Below are 18,619 nucleotides of genomic sequence, written 5' to 3' on the forward strand. Positions count from 1 at the left end.
CAAAGTTGTGATGAATGCCAGAAGGCTTCAGGTAAATAAAAGTTTTATGCTTTACTTTTGCATCCTGTCATACTTGATTTTCCCTTTTCAAAATGGGGTCTATATTTTATCGGGCCTATCAGTTATCCTTTCTGTGCTAGACATATTTTTATTCTTACTGACATTTATTACTTTAAAAAGTGGACAAAGGCATTCCTTGTCAAAAATTATAGAGATGAAAAAGTTATTTCTTTTATTGAAAGCACTATATTTTCTAGATTCAACTTACTTATTAAAATTATTTCTAACAATGGTCCAAGTTTATGTCTAGAAAGTTTACTCAATTTTACGCAAAGTATTTGTCAAGCATTTTACTTCCTCAACTATTACCCCCAAGGTACTCGTCAAGTTGAATCTACAAATAATAACCTAGTCAAAATATTAAAAAATATAATTAATTTCAAGCCTAGGCAATGCCATACTCTTTTAAATTTCGCCCTATGGGTTGATTGAACCATTGTTAAGTCTAACACAAGACTCTCACCATTCTAGTTTCTCTATGGTCAAGAGGCCATCATGCCTGTAATTATAGCTGAATTCTCTTTGGTTAGCATTGCAAACATAAGAGTTAAATTTCATTGATATTCCACATAGATTACATGTTCTATTACCTTTATAGGATGAGAGAATTCATTCTTGAAATAATCTGAAACGTAGGTAGAAAACTGTAAAAAAATATTTTGATAAAAAAATATAAAAGCATAAGTTTTTAGGTTGAACAAAAAGTGTTGTTATGGGAATCTGCCCATGCAAAGAAAGGGAAGCATACCAAGTTCCAAAAGTTGTGGATAATACCTTTTGTAATCACTGCTATTGTTAGAAGTAATTCTTACTTGTTAAAGGATGAAAATGACAGGTTGTTTTCCTATACCACTAATGGTTCACATTTTCTTATCTATTTTCTTTATTTCATTCTCTAATTTTATAATTCGAGTCTTTCTCTTTTTTAAATTTTGCTACCAACCATGAGGGTTACTTTTACCTGGTTCTAGACCACTTCTGATTGAGATAATTGTGATGTTTCCTTTTTCTATATAAATTAGTGAAAATTTTGTTATATGCTTTCTTTATTTCCTTCTCTACGTTTATAATTCAAATCCTTTTCTCTTTTTAAATTTTGTTACCAACCATGAGGGTTACTTTTACTTGGTTTCAGATCACTTCTGAATAGACAGTTGTGATGTTATTTTTTCTCTACAAACTATTTATTAATGGTTTTTGATTTAAATATTTCAAGAGGTAGAAAATAACTGGATGATATTCCAATGTTGAAAAATTGCTAATCAATTAAATATTGATCACTTCTAAAAGATTTTATTTGCCTCGAAACTTGACATATAACATTATTCTTGTGTTATTTCATCCCTTTCTTCATTTCCTAACATGACAACTTAGCATACACTCTCTCATTATGACATGTCATTCTTTATCATAAACTAGAGTTTCTAAATTCTAGCCTATTTTACATAGCCCTCCCCTTATAATCACTATATGTTGATTCGTGAAAGACTCACTCTACTAAAATTTTTGCAAACCATTGTAATCCTTCTCTCTTCCAAAAAACAATTAATATAATAAAACAAAGAAACTTTTGAGTAGGTGGGCCCCTCATGAGAAATAATAATATGATTGGCTCTCAAATTTATTTTAAGTTTCATGGAGTTTCGATCATTATATTTGTTAGAATGTGCTTAATTAGTGATGTTATGATAGAAAATTGGAAAAAGAAAAATTCAACTCTGATATGTTGGTTTCATGGTTAATTTCCTCTGAAGGAATGATTCTACTAATGCATGGGAAAAAATCATCATGATCCTTTTGTCTCGTTATGAATACACTCATGTTATATTTCAGTACCTCCGGCAGTTGATGGCATGCCCAGACTCTTTCTTTACTATTTTTGAGGCATGATGGCTTAAATGTTGTGTTTGTCAAAGAATCTTCATTTGGATTATATGATGGTCATATATATCAAGGCTGATAGATTTATATGTTAGAAAAATGGTCAATACATGACCTAGTTCAAGCATAACAATTATATGTAAAGTTTTGGGGGCATAAACATAGAACGAGTACCACGACATTTTGTATGGCATACTTGAGGTTGCATATGTTAAAATATTTGGAGTGGCATGTTGTGAAGTTGTCGTCATGTATTAAAGTTATTGAATACAACACATGAATAAGGGGTATCTATTGGAATACATTGATGTCGGTGGTGAATGAATTTTATTGCAATAAATAACATACACCCCAAGGCATGCCTCAATATGCTTTGCTCATGTACCATGGGTGGAAAGCCTTCAAGGCAGGTTGCCAACCAGCCCTTGCATTCATTCTATCCCTTTCGAGCTACTACTCTACCCATTTTCTCATTTGAATCACCCCTTAGCTCTTATTAAAACCCTATTTATATAGAAGAATAGGTTGTAAGACCATGTGGATGGCTATTGCATGGTTGGTAATAGTTATTGGTCCTTTAGAAAATAGTTTAAAGCTACAATAGATCAAGTATGCCAATTTATTATTATTATTTTTTTTTTTTTTTGAGAGTGGTTCACGGACACCCTGGTCAACGGGTGGCACTACGTCCACAGAAAAGTCTGGGCTGACGCCCCTTGGCCTACTACAAGACCTGACCCTAAGGGCTTCGGGGAGAATGGACCCTATGACCTCTCGATGGCGAGGCACTGATTTTGACCAACTGAGCTAACCCTTGGGGCTAAGTATGCCAATATTTTATCTCTATAGAAGTGGGATTTCACTGTATAATTGGCTTCTTATGTAATTGCATGTGTGGCTTTTCCTATGTGATATTTTTGGGTTAACCCCCTCATGCCACTTCAAAATTTCCTCCATTTTTTCTCTCATGTGCTAATTTTGGATTATGATTAATTTATAATTGACATGCATGACTTTTTAAAGAGGTAGCATTCAATCCTCTTCAAGAAGGCACATTGGTAGTATGCATGGTCCCTCATGTTGGAAAAAAAATCTTGCAACAACTCCAGACATGAATATGGCATTGATTATTGGACCTCCCTCTTAGTTGTTATTATGCCATTCCGGTTGCAAATAAATTCTCAGCCCCATCACCTGAATATTAACCTCCTTAACTAGTCCTCTTGCCACTGCAGGAGACCCTTGTTCAATATGAAGCCGACACGACCTTTCTCTCCTAACGACCTGAGATACACACCTCAACTTATACAAACCCATAAGCCTTACTCCTATCTCTCCACTTAAACCATTTGTGTATAAAAACAAATAGGTATCATATCATGGGTTTATGTTGTCACTAGAAATATTTCATCGCTGACTTTTACTGCACGTTTTCTTTGCAAGTCAATACCTATTTCACTCAAAATTATTGTGATATGATCCAATCAAAGTCATTATGTTGTTGCACTAAAAGGATTTTTTGGAAAGTGTTAGTTTCATTGATTATTTTAACCATATCGTGGATGCCTATCACTATAAATTTTGTTGCAAAACATTCTGGTTTATTATCCTCGATTACTATAAGCAATGCAATAAAAGTACTTGGCACATGGTTCTTGTTGCACTTAGTTTGATATCACGACCATACTTTCTTTGCAACTTTGAACCTGTATTAACATGTCACTTGTCTTAGAAGACATTTTTAATGTGGCCCTCATATTGAACCACCCTATCCATAACTTGCAAACTTTGATTTAAGTTCATAAACAATGCACTAGCCCCCCTAATGCAGTTACTTAAAAGATATTCTTGAAGTATGTCATTGCTATTCTATTTTAGTGCACCTGGAAAAAGATTCTTTTAAAATGATGTTGATAGAATTCATACCAGAAACACTCAACCATATTTATTAAAGAAAACCACCCTTCTGCTCATTCATTGCATATCATATTCGCCCAGAATTTCCATACCATTCATGTCAAAAAAAAAAATCAAGGATTTGTCTTATATGTGGCTATAATTTTCCCTTTCACATAATCATAAGCTAAGGAAATGTAGCAATTATTTTCTTGTTTGTTACTATATTTCGTTTGAGTTCTAGGGATATCCATCTTGTCCGCAAGAAGGATTAGTCTACCTAACAAATTGGTGACTCAACTGGGGAACGCCTTGTTCTCCATCATCTCCTTGTTTTGAATTTTGATCCTTTTTTCATAGCCCTCTCTGTGTGTTTGAAAAATACTAAAAGTCTGGATTTTATGATTTTTTTGGCTTCTGTTTATTTTTTCTAAAAGTATCCCAATGTGCGCACTTTATCTTTAGGCACAAAGCACAATTATGTGCACTTAGCCCTTAGCAACAGTGCGTATGTGCACTGGATTGAACTATTGCCTGTGCACATACCTGGAATTTTTGAAAATTTGAGTTTTCTCTTCACTAAGTCTATAAACTTTTGTTTCCTCAGCTTGATTACCCTTGTTTACACCTTCAGAAAGTCTCTTTCAGTTCAGTTGAGTGTTGTGAAAGAGTCTTCTTGGAAATTTCTTATTTTGACAAATTAGGGTAAAAGCTTCATCTGGTGTGTTGTAGATTTATCAAAAGAAAAATCAGCTGGTCTTGGTTTTCTGCCTCCTTGTATTTCTTCTTTTGAACATATCATATCTTGTGTTTATTTTACTTATTTGTGAAAGATTGTTTCATTAATGAAAAAAAATGATTTTCAAGAATGAGTATTTTTTATGAAAGTGCTTCTTTTGCTGAACTTGAAACGTAAAGTCATTCTTCTTTCAGTGCTGAAGTTTTTTAGAATTGTACTCTTGAAAACATTAAATTCATAATATTCATTAGGAGAAATTCATTTTGAGATTTCAATTGGTTTCTTCATGCAATTTAGAAATTTTGAGTGAGTGTATGTCAAAGGAAAGTTTCTTGATTTTTGAGTTATTGGGCAAATTGAAATTTTAAAAGTTAATTTATGCATTTGGGTCATTCAAAACCGAATATTTTCATTCATGAAAAAGGATATAATGGAAAATTAAGAGTTTTTACAGTTTCTTCGAAAAATTGAAAAGACTCTCTCCTTACCTTAGTTAGAAATTCATTGAAAAGAAAAGATTACAGTTTCATGTTCGATTGCATTAAGGTTTTGTGTCAAGTAATAACACCATTAGTTTCACATCCATTTACCCTTTGAGTAAGTAATGACATTAAAAAACAACACTAATAAAATAAATTTATAAATTTTATTATTTTATGGCTCTTTTCCACCTACATTAGATCAGGTTGTAGGGATTTGGAATAGGGAAGTGAGTTAGCTTTCCAAAGTTGCAAATAAACATTAGCATCTTGTGATAGGGAGTAAATCCATTTACTGCAATTTGGCTTTGGGAAGATCCCCTTACAAAGGAGTTAATCATGAGATCATGTCAGACCCAGTGGAGTGATTGATCCCACTTCATTGGTTATGGTAGAGTGTTTTACATGTATTAAAAATGGTTCAGAAAGGTACTTGGAAGTCACTTGGAAGTAAACCTTAGATTAACCATGTTGAGGGACTTTCAAGGGGATTGAGATTTGTTACTCTAACCTTGCATGTACGTCCGATCTGTGACTGTCCCTTAGGTTAAATTGTTTTAAGCGGTAACCTTAGAGACCATAAGCTTGGGCTATTACCCAAGGTGACGATGAAGGGGAAGTCTCTGCTGTACTTGAAAAAAATGTTGGCTAGACTCACTTGGACCTTTTTGGAGGGTATTTTTCACTCAAGATGGCATAAGTGAAGATTACTTGCACCATATCGTGTACATTAAGCAGGTTGTCAGCGTAACTGGTTCCACCTATTCTATCTTTAGCGACTTTTCACATTGATCTTTGCGACGTTAGGTTTCATCACCAACTAGTGCTTTCACTGTGAAAAGCTTGTTTGCATGTTTGATTCATTAGATTTACTACTACATGTTATTTGCTTGTCTTTACTTTTTAGAGACCTTAGGTATGGATTGTGAATATTATTTGGTTTCTTAATAAAATTTCATCATGGATGATTCACCAAGGCATTCATGTAGAATGCATGGTTTACTCACTGAATTTACACCTAGTCAATTGGAAAAGATTAAAACTAAAAGGTTAATATCAACAGGATTTGGAACCTCAGAAAGAACTGAAACATGTATAATTTTAGATTGTGAGACAGTAGAAACTGAAGTAATACCAACCGAGGAAGTAGAATAAGTCTTAGTTCATTCTGGGCCAGAAGTTACCGAAGTTTTTCAAAGTGAATCTGGTACCGGAGAAGTTTCAGACACAGAACTAACCGAACCAAAAGTTGAAGAACCTAAGCCTGATATTTATCAACCAGAATCACCTTCAATTATTATAGATCCTACTCCTGCACCACCTTCACCTCGAAGGAAGCTTATAATTACAACTGGACTACCTCTTGGTTTAATTAGTATTGAAGATATTACTGGGAACGAGGAAGAAAAATCACCTCGTACTCTAGCTACTACAAGTGAACCAAGACTTTTCCCAAGAGTTCCTTTTTGATCCTTTCTAACCAGATCCTTGGTATTCTACCCCTTTGAACTTTTTAGGTCAAAGTTTTCCACCTCACCGCATTCCTTTTTACTATTCACCAAGACGAACCATGTCAGAAATTCCTCCTGGGAGTCAACCCATTGATACCTCTATGTTTACTAGCTCTTTGGAGTCATTATTGTATGGTGGTCCTTTAGTTCCTCCAGGATACTAGTCACTTACTAGAACTTTTTATGCCCGAAGGACCTTAGGCATCAGACCAATATGTTCACATGGTATTTGGTAACTTAGGTAATCCTCAAGTAACCCCAATTGGTATTTATTACCCGCCTGGGGGGAAACCACCTTATCCTCCACCTGGAGGAAAACCTGTTCTCAGATCATATCCTATAGTTGGAGGACAACCTTTACTGGAACTTATGGTCAGATACCTCAACTTTCTCTAGGTCAACCTATTGTGGCTCAACCCTTGATTGGTGCTCTTTACCTTGGGATGAATAGTATTTGGGACCCTACTTTTTCTTAACATCTTATTTCAATTGCTCCACAAGTGCCAGTTTATCAACCTGTTCAGCCTACTAGACAATCCATTCAATAAATACCTATTCCAAGTATTGTAGTACTTGTCCAACAACCTCTCTAGGGAATTCTGCAAACACCCGTCCAACAAATTTTCTAAGGAATTCCATAAACAACTGTTCAACAACTTGTTCAAAGTGGACCTCAAACACCTATTCAATCTACTGTCTAGACATCTGTTCAACAATCGGTTCCAATTTCACCTCAGATACCTATCCCGAGAGTATCACAAATCATCGTTCAAGTTACACCTAAAATACTTGTTCCACAACCTACACAAGCTATCCCTCAGGCATTTGCTTATCAAAGTGGTCCTACTGTCCAGTCTACAACGCATATTCCTATCAGAAAACCTAGTACACGGATAACGCAAACACCTTTTCAAGGCCAATCTTTTCAAAGCCCACCTTTTCAAGGTCAAGATTTGTCAAAGCCCACCTTTCAAAGGTGAAGTTTTTCAAAGCCAACCTTTTTAAGGTCAATTTTTTCGGATGTCAACCTATTCAAAGTCAATTATTCAAGGTCAACCTTTGCAAGCTCAACCTTTATAGGGGTAATGTTACTTGGGTCAAATGGGTCAAACTCCACCTTTACAGAGTCAACCATACCCTGGTCATACTTATCTAGTTCCTTTTGAACCGCAACTTGGTATGATTCACCCTGGTTACCCTGAAGGATGAAAATACCAACCGCACAAGATATTCTAGGATATCTGGGGTGTCCTCCTCTAGGGGTTGGACTTAACCCTCAAGGTTATCAAACTCCACAAAAATACCTCAATCGACAGTTACCATTCATCACAACCTTAGATTTACTAGATTTAACTTGGATGACAAATGATCCTATTTATTATTATCCTTTTTGGTTGTTGATTCTTACCAAGTTACCGAATGATATACCAAAATTTGAAGGTAAATTAGGAGAGGACCCATCAAATCATGTTATGACATATCATATTTGGTGTACGACGAATTCATTGATCGATAATTCTATTAGATTACACCTTTTCCAACAAAATTTAACCGGTTCGGTAGAAAAATGGTACATTGAGTTACCTCGCACTTCTTTCCATAATTTGAGCTCTTTAGCAACATTGTTTTTGGCACATTTCCAGCTACCAATTTGATATGACACTAGTTCTAATATTTTGACTTCCCTAAAACAATCGACATCTACTTACATTTCGGATCATATACATGAATGGAGATGTAGGTGTCGTTTAGTCAAGGTTTTTATTCCATATAAAGTTTTGGCTTAATGGTTTAAAAAATCATTACTTCCCAATATTACCGAGGATGTTTCTAAGGGAATTATTTTGAAAGAAGAGTAGGTAATCGCTCATTCCAAGTACTGAGACTTAGTCTATACCCAATATGACACCTTGCACAAGAAAATCCCAAATTTACCTCACCTAACAATTTTAGATCAACCATATTCAACTCCTACATGATATAACGCCGCTGATGGTGTAATTGGTTATGTTAGGCATCATTATAAGGGTAGAAAGAAGAATTCTAAAAGCACTCAGACTTTGGCTATACAATATTCACCCAATGAAAACCTTCTCTAGAAATTACTTCTAAAATTAATGTTGTAGAATCATCTACTGGTAAGAATTAACCATCTGGAGGTAAAAAGAAAGGGAAAGGTAAAACAAAACAAAATGCTTCTAAAAAAGAGCAATCGACTAAAAATGAACCTACTGATGAGAAAAAGAAACCTCGTTATCCTTGCCTAATCTGTAATGAAGATCATTATATGAAGGAATGCCCACATCGGGCAGAGGTGACCAAATTCATAAAAGGTTCTCCAACTCCTGTTGTTTTGAAGGATCCTTTTCCTTATCAGTAGAATAAAATGGGTTCACATAACCCTTCTTCTTCTTCCTTATCAATAGATATCATGATGATGTCTGCGCAACAAGTTATGGTAGCAACAAGATCGAAATATTATGGATCTAAGGGTCCTGAAGTAAATGGAAAAGATGCTAGTCCATCTAGTCAACCTTCCGCTTCAATTCCGATTCTATCGCGTCCCAAAGGTGTTTCTCAAGAATCAGTTTTCAACCCACATGCTAGAGCTTCTCAGAACTATAACATTGTTGAAGACCGGGCAATGTCTCCCTTACTAATGTCGACCCTTGAAGTGCTGCAAACATGTCCAACACAAATAAAGTTACTCTTGTCAAATATTGGAGCACTTTATCATTCTAATATTATCATCTTTGATATTTAAAGTCATATACCTAGACTCCCACATCAACTGACCTCACCAGTTTTTGTCAAAAGGAAACGAGTGTTTTGTATAGTTATTGACATAGGAGCCTCTATGTGTATCATGTCTATTGCTTGTTGGAAAGCTTTAGGTTCTCCAACTATCAATAAATCTCATACCGCTTTAAAAGCCTTTGATGGAAGAGGTTTTCATCCTGATGGGATCTTAAATGATCTACCCATAGACTTAGAAGGTAAGACGGTCGCAACCAAAGTTGAAGATGTTGATGCCCAACTCGATTACAACCTTTTACTCAGTCGAAGTTGGACCTATGCCATGTATGTAGTGGTCTCATCACTTTCCCTCATGATACTTTTTCCCCATCAAGGGAGAATAGTAAAAGTAGACCAGTTGTCTTACTACAATTTCGACCCTAACTCTACTGTTAGTGTACCTTTTTTCCATTAAATGATTACTTCCTGTGAGGATATTGGTGTTGGTTTGCTTAAGGATTCATCGCTGATGGTAACTTTTGCACTCCCTCCACTGAATTTTCCTTCTAATGTTTCCCAGGTTAATATGATCTGATCAAGCACAATGGAATCTTCTAATCCTTGGATAATGCCTTTAGAATATGATGGCTTATCAGGCAGTTCAAACGTTTTTCCTACCACCTTCTGAAATTGATCGAGTGAATGCAATCATTGATGATTATTCTCAATTACCTTGGTTAGAACCAATTTCATTTTCTGATCCTTTTGAAATTATGTTTCCAACTGATGAAAGTATTATGGAGATTATGACTTTGAATGAAAGGCCATGGGATAATTATCATCATCGTTCACATTTTCTTCCTAACCTTGATAAAACCGAGAATTATTTTTCTACCATATTTTCGCCTAAGATTGTAGATAATCCTAAATGGCACATGTCATTTATTCAATATGAATCTTAAATTAATTTGGGAAACATATCTACAACGATTGAAATTGATATCTCAATCAAAACAGGAATTATCAAGAACATTCACATAGGTGCTTCGTGTTTACTTGAAGAATTTCAAACGTACAAAGCCCTATTTCAAGAATTCTATGGAATTTTTACCTCGTCCTATGAGGAAATGCCAGGAATTGACCCGAGTATTATTGTTCATGAAATTAAGACTTACCCAGATGCTAAACCTATTAGACAAACATTACGTCCAGTGCATCCATAGAAGGCTACTTCTATGAAAGATAAGGTTGAAAGCTTCTTAAAACAAGTTTTATCTATCTTGTTCCCTTGACTTATTGGGTTTCAAATATTGTTCCTGTTAACAAAAAGCAAGAGCCCATGAGAGTATGCATATATTATAGGGATATTAATAGGGCTTGTCCCAAAGACAACTATCCTACCCTCTAAATCGACCAAATCATTGACGATTGTGCTGGTAACAAAATATTTTTTTTCATGGATGTATTTTCGTGATACAACCAAATCAACATACTCCCTACTGATCAGCATAAAGCCACGTTCATCTGTCCATGGGGGTCTTTTGTTTATCGAAAAATCCCATTTGGATTAAATAATTCCGACACAACCTTTCAACGGTCCATGTCTTATGCATTTCATGATATCAAGCATATTGTGCAACCTTATTTGGATGATTTACTAGCTCATTCACTGAAACAGGAAGATCATCCAACACATTTGAGAGTTGTGTTTATCATGTGTTGACACTAGAATATACACTTGAACACTCATAAATGTGTTTTTTTGTGTGAAATCCGGTCAATTACTAGGCTTTTTCATATCAAAGGAAGGCATTCGTATTGATCCACTTAAGGTAGAGGCTATTCAAAATTGTCCTCCTCCTTCCAACTTGCACCAACTCTAAAGTTTGCAAGGGAAATTAAACTTTCTATGTCGATTCTTCCTAAACTACATTGAGCTAACTAAAGGTTTTACTTGACTGTTTAAAAAGGGAATCTCATTTACATGGGATGAAGTTGCTCAAAAAACTTTTGATGCACTCAAACATGCGTTGACTCATACACTATTGTTTCATCCTCCTAATTATCATCGAGACTACTTTTTGTATTTAGTTGCATCCGATGTCACCATTGGCATGGTTTTAGTTCAAGAAGATGAATTGAACGATGAGCATGTGATATATTATTTGAGTAGAAACCTTATGAAAATTGAGATAACATATTCACATGTGGAGAAATTGGCCTTGGCAGCCATTCAAGATGTCCAAAGATTTTGTCACTACATTCTCTTATGTAAAACAATAGTGATTTCAGACTGCAACCTTATGGTATACATTCTTACGAGATAATTTGTAGGGGGAAAATATTCTAATTGGATAGTTATCCTACAAGAATTTGATTTAGAATTTATAAAATCTAAGTCCAAGAAATCACTAGTGTTTGCTAAATTGTTATGTGACTTTCCCTATATTGATATGGAAACTGTGGCAGAGGATTCTCTTCTAGACGAATCCCTCTTTCTTATTAGTAATTTAGACCCATGGTATAGAGATATTATCATGTATCTTTAAACCTATACTTTTCAGCCAAAATTGACTCAAACCGATCGTCGTCCTATTCGGTACCATTCCTAACAACACATTATTGTTGGCGATACACTTTATCATCGTGGTGTTGATTCCATCTTCAAATGATGTTTGACCCATGAGGAAGTTGAAAAGGCATTGAATGACTGCCATTTTGGAGCCGATGGTGATCATATGTTAAGGTTTGCCACTTCCCAAAAGATATTTTGCGCTGGGTATTTCTAGTGTTCGATGTTCAAATATTGTATAGATACGGTTCAGAAATGCCACAATTTCCAAATCTATGATCTCAAAATGCGTGCACCTCCATCTCCTCTTCACCTAATCATTTCTGTCGGTCCTTTTGCAAAATGGGGCATCGATTTCCTTACATGTAACCCTCACTTGACGGGGGGGCATGGGTACATTATCCTAGCAGTGGATTATTTTTCGAAATGGGCTAGGGTGATGCCTACATATAAGTCTGATGGTGAAACGAAAACTATTTTCATATTCAATCATGTGATTACCAGGTTTGATGTTCCACAAGCCATCGTTTTGGACCATGTTACCCATTTTCGAAATTTTATTATGACCGAACTTACTATGAATCTAGGCTTGCGTCATGACAGTTCTACTCCATATTACTTGCAGGAAAATTGCCAAGTAGAATCCATAAAAAAGGTTTTGACTACCATGATTAAACAGATTGTTGGAATTCATAAACGAAATTGGCATCTGATGATTTTTTCAACCTTGTGGGCATATCGTACGTTAGGAAAAACTTTGACTGGTTTTACTCCCTTCTAGTTGGTTTATGGTATGGAGGCAGTCTTTCCTATTAAATGCGAAATACCATCATTAAAACTAGTGATCGAATTGTTACCAACCAATTTTATAGAAAAGGAACGTTTTTTGTACTTAGAATGACTAGATGAGACTTTGTAATGTTGCATTAGTTAGTGAGGCTCATAAGAAACAAGTTAAGGCACATTTTGATCAAAATGTGAATCCTCGCTCATATTTAGAAGGTGACCTAGTCATGGTTTATGATCAAGAGCACGCTAAATTAGGTGTTGGTAAATTTGAGCCCATGTGGCATGGTCCTTATATTTTAAAATGTGTATTGGCAAAAGGGGCTTATGAGCTAGTTGATTATGATGACATTTCTTTAGGAAAGCCTAAAAATGGTCTTTACCTGAAGAAATATTATGCTTAATTCACTCAGTGAAGAATTTGTACATTTCTATATCATATTTTGTGTGTGGTAATTTTGGCATCTTTTTACAATTTTCTGCTACTTCTCCTACTTATCCTGTGTTACACGTGATTTGCAGATCTCGACGCTCCATCAAACTTACATTGGCTTTGTCGATGGCGCTAGTCATAGTACTCAGAATTTGTCTTCCGCAACTTGGGCTATTTATTCACCCACAGATGATTTAGTTTCTATTCATGGAATATGCCTTGGTCGAACAATGAATAACATCACAAAATATAGTGTAGTTATTGAGCTATTATTTGATGCCATTTCATTTGGTATTGGTTGATTGATCATTAGGATAGATTTTGAACTCATAGTATTACATTTAAATGGTATCTATTTAGTAGGAAGTTATGCAGTGTTAAGAATGTTTTTGCGGGTTCGTCTCTTGGAGAGAGAGTTTGATTACATCAAATATAAACAGATTCCAAGACATTTAAACACATTAATTGATGCATTAGCTAATTATGTGTTAAATTGGCATTTGTAAACATCTGTAAGAAAGTAAAAATAATAATCATCCATTTATTATACAAGACAGAGTGAGATAAAAGTAGTAGTTTTCATTAGTTAAAATGTTTGTAAAAAGTGTGGCTTTAAAAAATGTCATTCAAGACGTGAGGCCATGTGGCCTTTATTATCCAAACATGCTGATATATCATTAAAAAACAAAATCTAGCCCTAAGACTAGCAGCTATGCATGATGATCATGGTAGCAAACAATAACGTGAGCTACTCATCATAGCAAGCGACTAATCAGTCCAGAAACCCCCATGATGTGCATTTGGTAGCGGAGAGGCAAGTCATCAATCCCAATGTCTGGGATGTCTAGGGTCAACATCTCTAGGTTGTGCTGAAACTCAGACAAAGCCTTGCTGCATCAGGGTTTTATACTGCTGGAGCTGCTGCCTTCTCACCGCGCCTGTCGAATTGGCGTAGTTATGCTGGTCTCGCTGGGCTCACATCCGTGTGATCATTTCGAATAGTTAGTTTTGGATGCCAAAAAACAAAAAAAATGAAAAATACAAAACAACAAAAATGTGAATTTTTTACCTAGGTAACCCCATTGCATCCTAGTTGGAAGTGAGATATCTGGATCACTTGTATAATATATGCATGAATATGGAAAGTCCTCAATCATAGTGATTTGAATTTCCAACCATCCAAAGAAATCAGGAGTATATCAAACAGTTGGGCCATCACCACCTTCGTGGTGCGCCGTCAACGCGATCCACTTCAGCATACGAGGATATCATGGTCCTCCTGCATCTATGGCTACTTGAGGGGTGAGAAGGGGGAGCCTCTCTATAGAGAACGAGACAACAAAGGCACCATACCCAAAATTTTTGAGTTTGCCAATTTTCACTCTAGTTAGTTTCCCTTTGAGGTTGAAAACTACCCCTTCACACCAGTTAAATATCGTAGGCTGTGAGAACTCTATGGAAATATGCATCTAAACCTTGGTGATTAAGTCAAGTGTTACACTCCCACATAATAGTGCAAACTTAAAGACGATAGTTCTCAAAGGAAGTTTGTCAATGGTTTTGATATCAATTCATCCGTCTTTGAGTTCGGACCGTGGAGAACAATGTTGCGTTAGGTAAGTGGCAGTTGTTTCACCACCTCGTCTATGTCCATATAAAGAAATGTCAAATCCAGAACATGGGAGCCCAGTCAAGAAATAGGCGTCGTCAACATCTATCGTGAGCCTATGATCCCCAATTAGAAAACACTCTTCGATACATTCCATTTTCTCACCATCCATTCCAGAAAATCTAGCAGGGCCTTCATGCCTGGGATTGTGAAAAAATTGTGTAGGTCACAGTTTCTCAAAGCTTGTAATGTTTCTAGATGGTTCAAAGCTGCCACATCTTGTTCTTCATGTTCATGCTCTCTCCACTCCATTTTTGTACATCAAAAAACTGCAAATAAACATGGAAGATCATTAAAAAACATTGTGATGATTTTTTGCAAAAAAATTGGGTGTTTTTCATAATTTTTTCAAATCCCACGGCGCTGTGCGTGACCACCTTTTATGAATAGTGCAGATTTTCATGGTTCTATCCTTAGAAACTACGCAAATATCAATTTTATGTGTAAACAATTGGGTTAGTGTGCGTAGGCCCGATGGAGAGAAACTGTGCACACTAAGGGAGATTTTTGAATTAATGAAACCCCCTCCAAAAAAATATAAATACACAGTGGAAAGAAAAATAAAAGAAATGAAACGAAGATATCATAGAGAGCTTTTACATGGAGAAAGAAGCTCGTGATTTGGTCCACCTGTTTGCCCATAATCCACCTCTGAAGATTTTGGTGAAAAATGCACTCAATCACTCTCAAATGGTAAAAAAATGCAAATGGTAAAATATTTTTTACTTGTTGAATTGAGGCTTCTGTGATCCATCATAGTTATAAGAAGAGCTTCGGCGTAAATCACATATAGAAAGACCTTTGTCGACGCGTTTCGAACCAACCAGTGTGGTTCATCGTCAGGACAAGTTGAAGAAACAGATCCAGCAATTGCATGTTATATAGTCTGAGCAGAGCCTCCAACGGCTATCCTTGACCAACGACTAATTTTGACTTAGGGACCAGGGTCAAAAAGTCAATTTGATAATTTAAGGAAGTTAGTTATATTAGGTGACCATACCTTATATATATATATATATATATAAATTAATTTTAATGGTATTAATAGTTGAAAAAGAATCTTTTGATAATTAAAAATTAAAAGTTATTTTAATTTAAATGGGATTTAGTTATATGGAAGACCTTACTTCTAATATATAAAAGGTAAATATTAGAACGAGAGATTAGTAATAAGTTAAATAAAAATAAAATTAATTAATTAATTAATTAATAAAATAAATAAATAAAGAACGTAGCTGGAGAAGGTTAAAGTTAGTTAAAAAAAAAAAAAATTAAAATAAATAAATAAATAAATAAAAATAAATTAAATCAATTAAATGAAATAAAAATAAAATAAATAATAAAAATACAAATAAAATAAATAAATAAAAATAAAATTTATAAAAAATAAAATAAAAATAAATAAATAAATAAATAATTTTTTAAAAAAAAATAATAAAATAATAATAATAATAATAATAAATTAAATAAATAAATAATAAATGATAAAAAAAAAAGAAGGACTAGAATAAAGACCATTAAAATACCTAGAGCACGAAGGATAAACCCTAGGAGGAAGGAAGGCTCCAGGGGGAATAAAGAAAGCTTGAAAAGGATAAAAGGGGAGGGGGGAGGAAAAGAAAGACTAGGACGAAAGGGCAGGGATCCAACAGCTACTGATCTTCCAGCCGTCATCTCTATTGAGATTGTTAGGCCTTCTTTCAATCTCAATAGCTTCCCTGAATTTACGATGATGGAACTGAGCAACTTTGGCAACAACCTTGGCCTCCTCTATGCAAACCTGATGTTTGGTCTTTTCCACGTGCTCTGCTAATGCTGAAGACTTGGTTCTTCCATGTCTTAGGTCAGCTGCATGCTCGCTAATCCTCTGATGGATGGAGCGCCCTGTTTCTCCGATATATGGGGTCCCACAAGAGCAAGGGATCAAGTAGACACCCTTCATGTCCTTCGGGTCAACAGGATCTTTCACCGATCGAAGGGAATTACGAATGGTGTTGAGGGGCCTAAAGGTCGAGGGAATATCATACCTTTTAAGGATCCGAGCAATCTTGTCCGTGGTTCCTTGGACATAGGGAAGATGGACACCCAGCCGGCGTTCCTTCAGTTCCTTTTTAATTAACGCATTTCTAGAGGCTTTAAGGAAGGCCTTCTGACCTAGGTGCCTACTATAGCCATTCTCCACAAAGACATTAAGGAGATGGTATCTCTTCTTATCAGAAATCCTAAGCGCACGAGTAGCGAGGGTGTTGAGAACACCCATCTTCTGAGCAGGGAAATGATGAGAATCGGCATGAAGGTACTGCTCAGTATGTGTTTTCTTCCGGAAGACAGAGTGGGAAAGAGAGCCATCCTTATTCTTGGATATAAGAATATCCAGGAAAGGGAGGCAACCATTGACCTCTTTTTCCATGGTGAACTTAATGGCAGAGGACTGATAGTTGAGGTGATTGAAGAAGCGATCCAGCTCCTCCTGGCCATGGGACCAGATGACATTAGTGTCATCCACATACCTTTTCCATAGCTTGGGAAGGAGACGAGCTGAGGCTAAAGCTTTGGCTTCGAAATCTTCCATAAAAAGATTCGCAACAATAGAGGAAAGGGGGGAATCCATAGCAACACCACAGGTCTGTTCGAAGAACTCACCTTTGAAACATAAGAAAGTGGAAGTGAGACAGATCTCAACCAGATGCGCAGTATCATGATCTGTTAGGCGATAGATCACTTCCAAGGCTTCCTTTATAGGGATGCAAGTATAAAGGGAGACCATATCAAAGCTGACGAGAATGTCCTCAGGGTTAAGACTAATATCCTTAAACTCCTTAATGAAGGATGCAGAGTCCTTCACGAAGGACTTAGTGCGGCCAACCAGGGGCTTAAGTTTAAGGGCAAGGAACTTAGCTAGAAGGTAGGTCGGACCACCAATGGTGTTGACGATCGGCCTCAAAGGGGCTCCTTCTTTGTGAATCTTAGGTAACCCAGAGATCCTAGGAGTAATGGGACTGCTCTCAATGAGTTTGTGGTACAGGGAACTCACCGAGCTACTAGACTTGATGGCGAGAGCCACTTTCCTAGAAATCTTCTTCAAGGGGTTCTTGGACAGTTTTTTATAACTGCCACTATTGTAAAGATGATCCAACATCTTCTTACGGTAATCATCCTTGTTAAGGATGACCGCAACATTAAAATATTATTTTTTTCATCTTAGCTTCTGAAATCCAATTTTTTAATGTTTTTACTATGTTTTTGAGCGGTGACAATAATTTTTGAGTTTAAATGTGCTTAACACAAGTTATTTATGAAAATTAATCATTTTGGTGATGAGTATATTTTTATCACTTTTTCGAACTTGTTAAAAACTTATGAAAAAGAGAAACCCATGAGTTCTCTTTAAGCCCTTTTCAGACTCCCTAAACATGAAAAGATTGTTGAGTACTTGACTATTTGAACTCGTAAAGTAAATGAATAGTCATATATTCAACATAAGTTTACCGCTTTTACAGATTGAACTAGACTATTTATGAAAAAGGGATACATTGACTAATCATGGTCAATAGAGTTAAATCCTAACTCATTTTACCTTTTCTAGGCTTGAGAGACTAAATTAATAAAAAAAGGACACTGTGAATTTTACTTACATTTTTCTCTCGACTCCCTAAAAATGAAAAACACTGAGCTTTACTTTATCTGGGCTCGTTAAAAATTTACATTGAAAGGACTGGACGAGTTTTATTTTTGTCTTTTCAAACTCTTTAAACATGAAAACAAAATCGAGTTACTCCTTCACTGGACTCATAAAACTTAAACAGTGTAGGACTATGTTGTAGCAGCGACAACCACCCTCCAAAATTTTGGCTTGC

This window comes from Pinus tabuliformis, chromosome J, assembly GCF_031772625.1.
Source record: "Pinus tabuliformis cultivar Carrire ecotype Pingquan chromosome J, CPIR1, whole genome shotgun sequence".
Taxonomy (NCBI): domain Eukaryota; kingdom Viridiplantae; phylum Streptophyta; class Pinopsida; order Pinales; family Pinaceae; genus Pinus; species Pinus tabuliformis.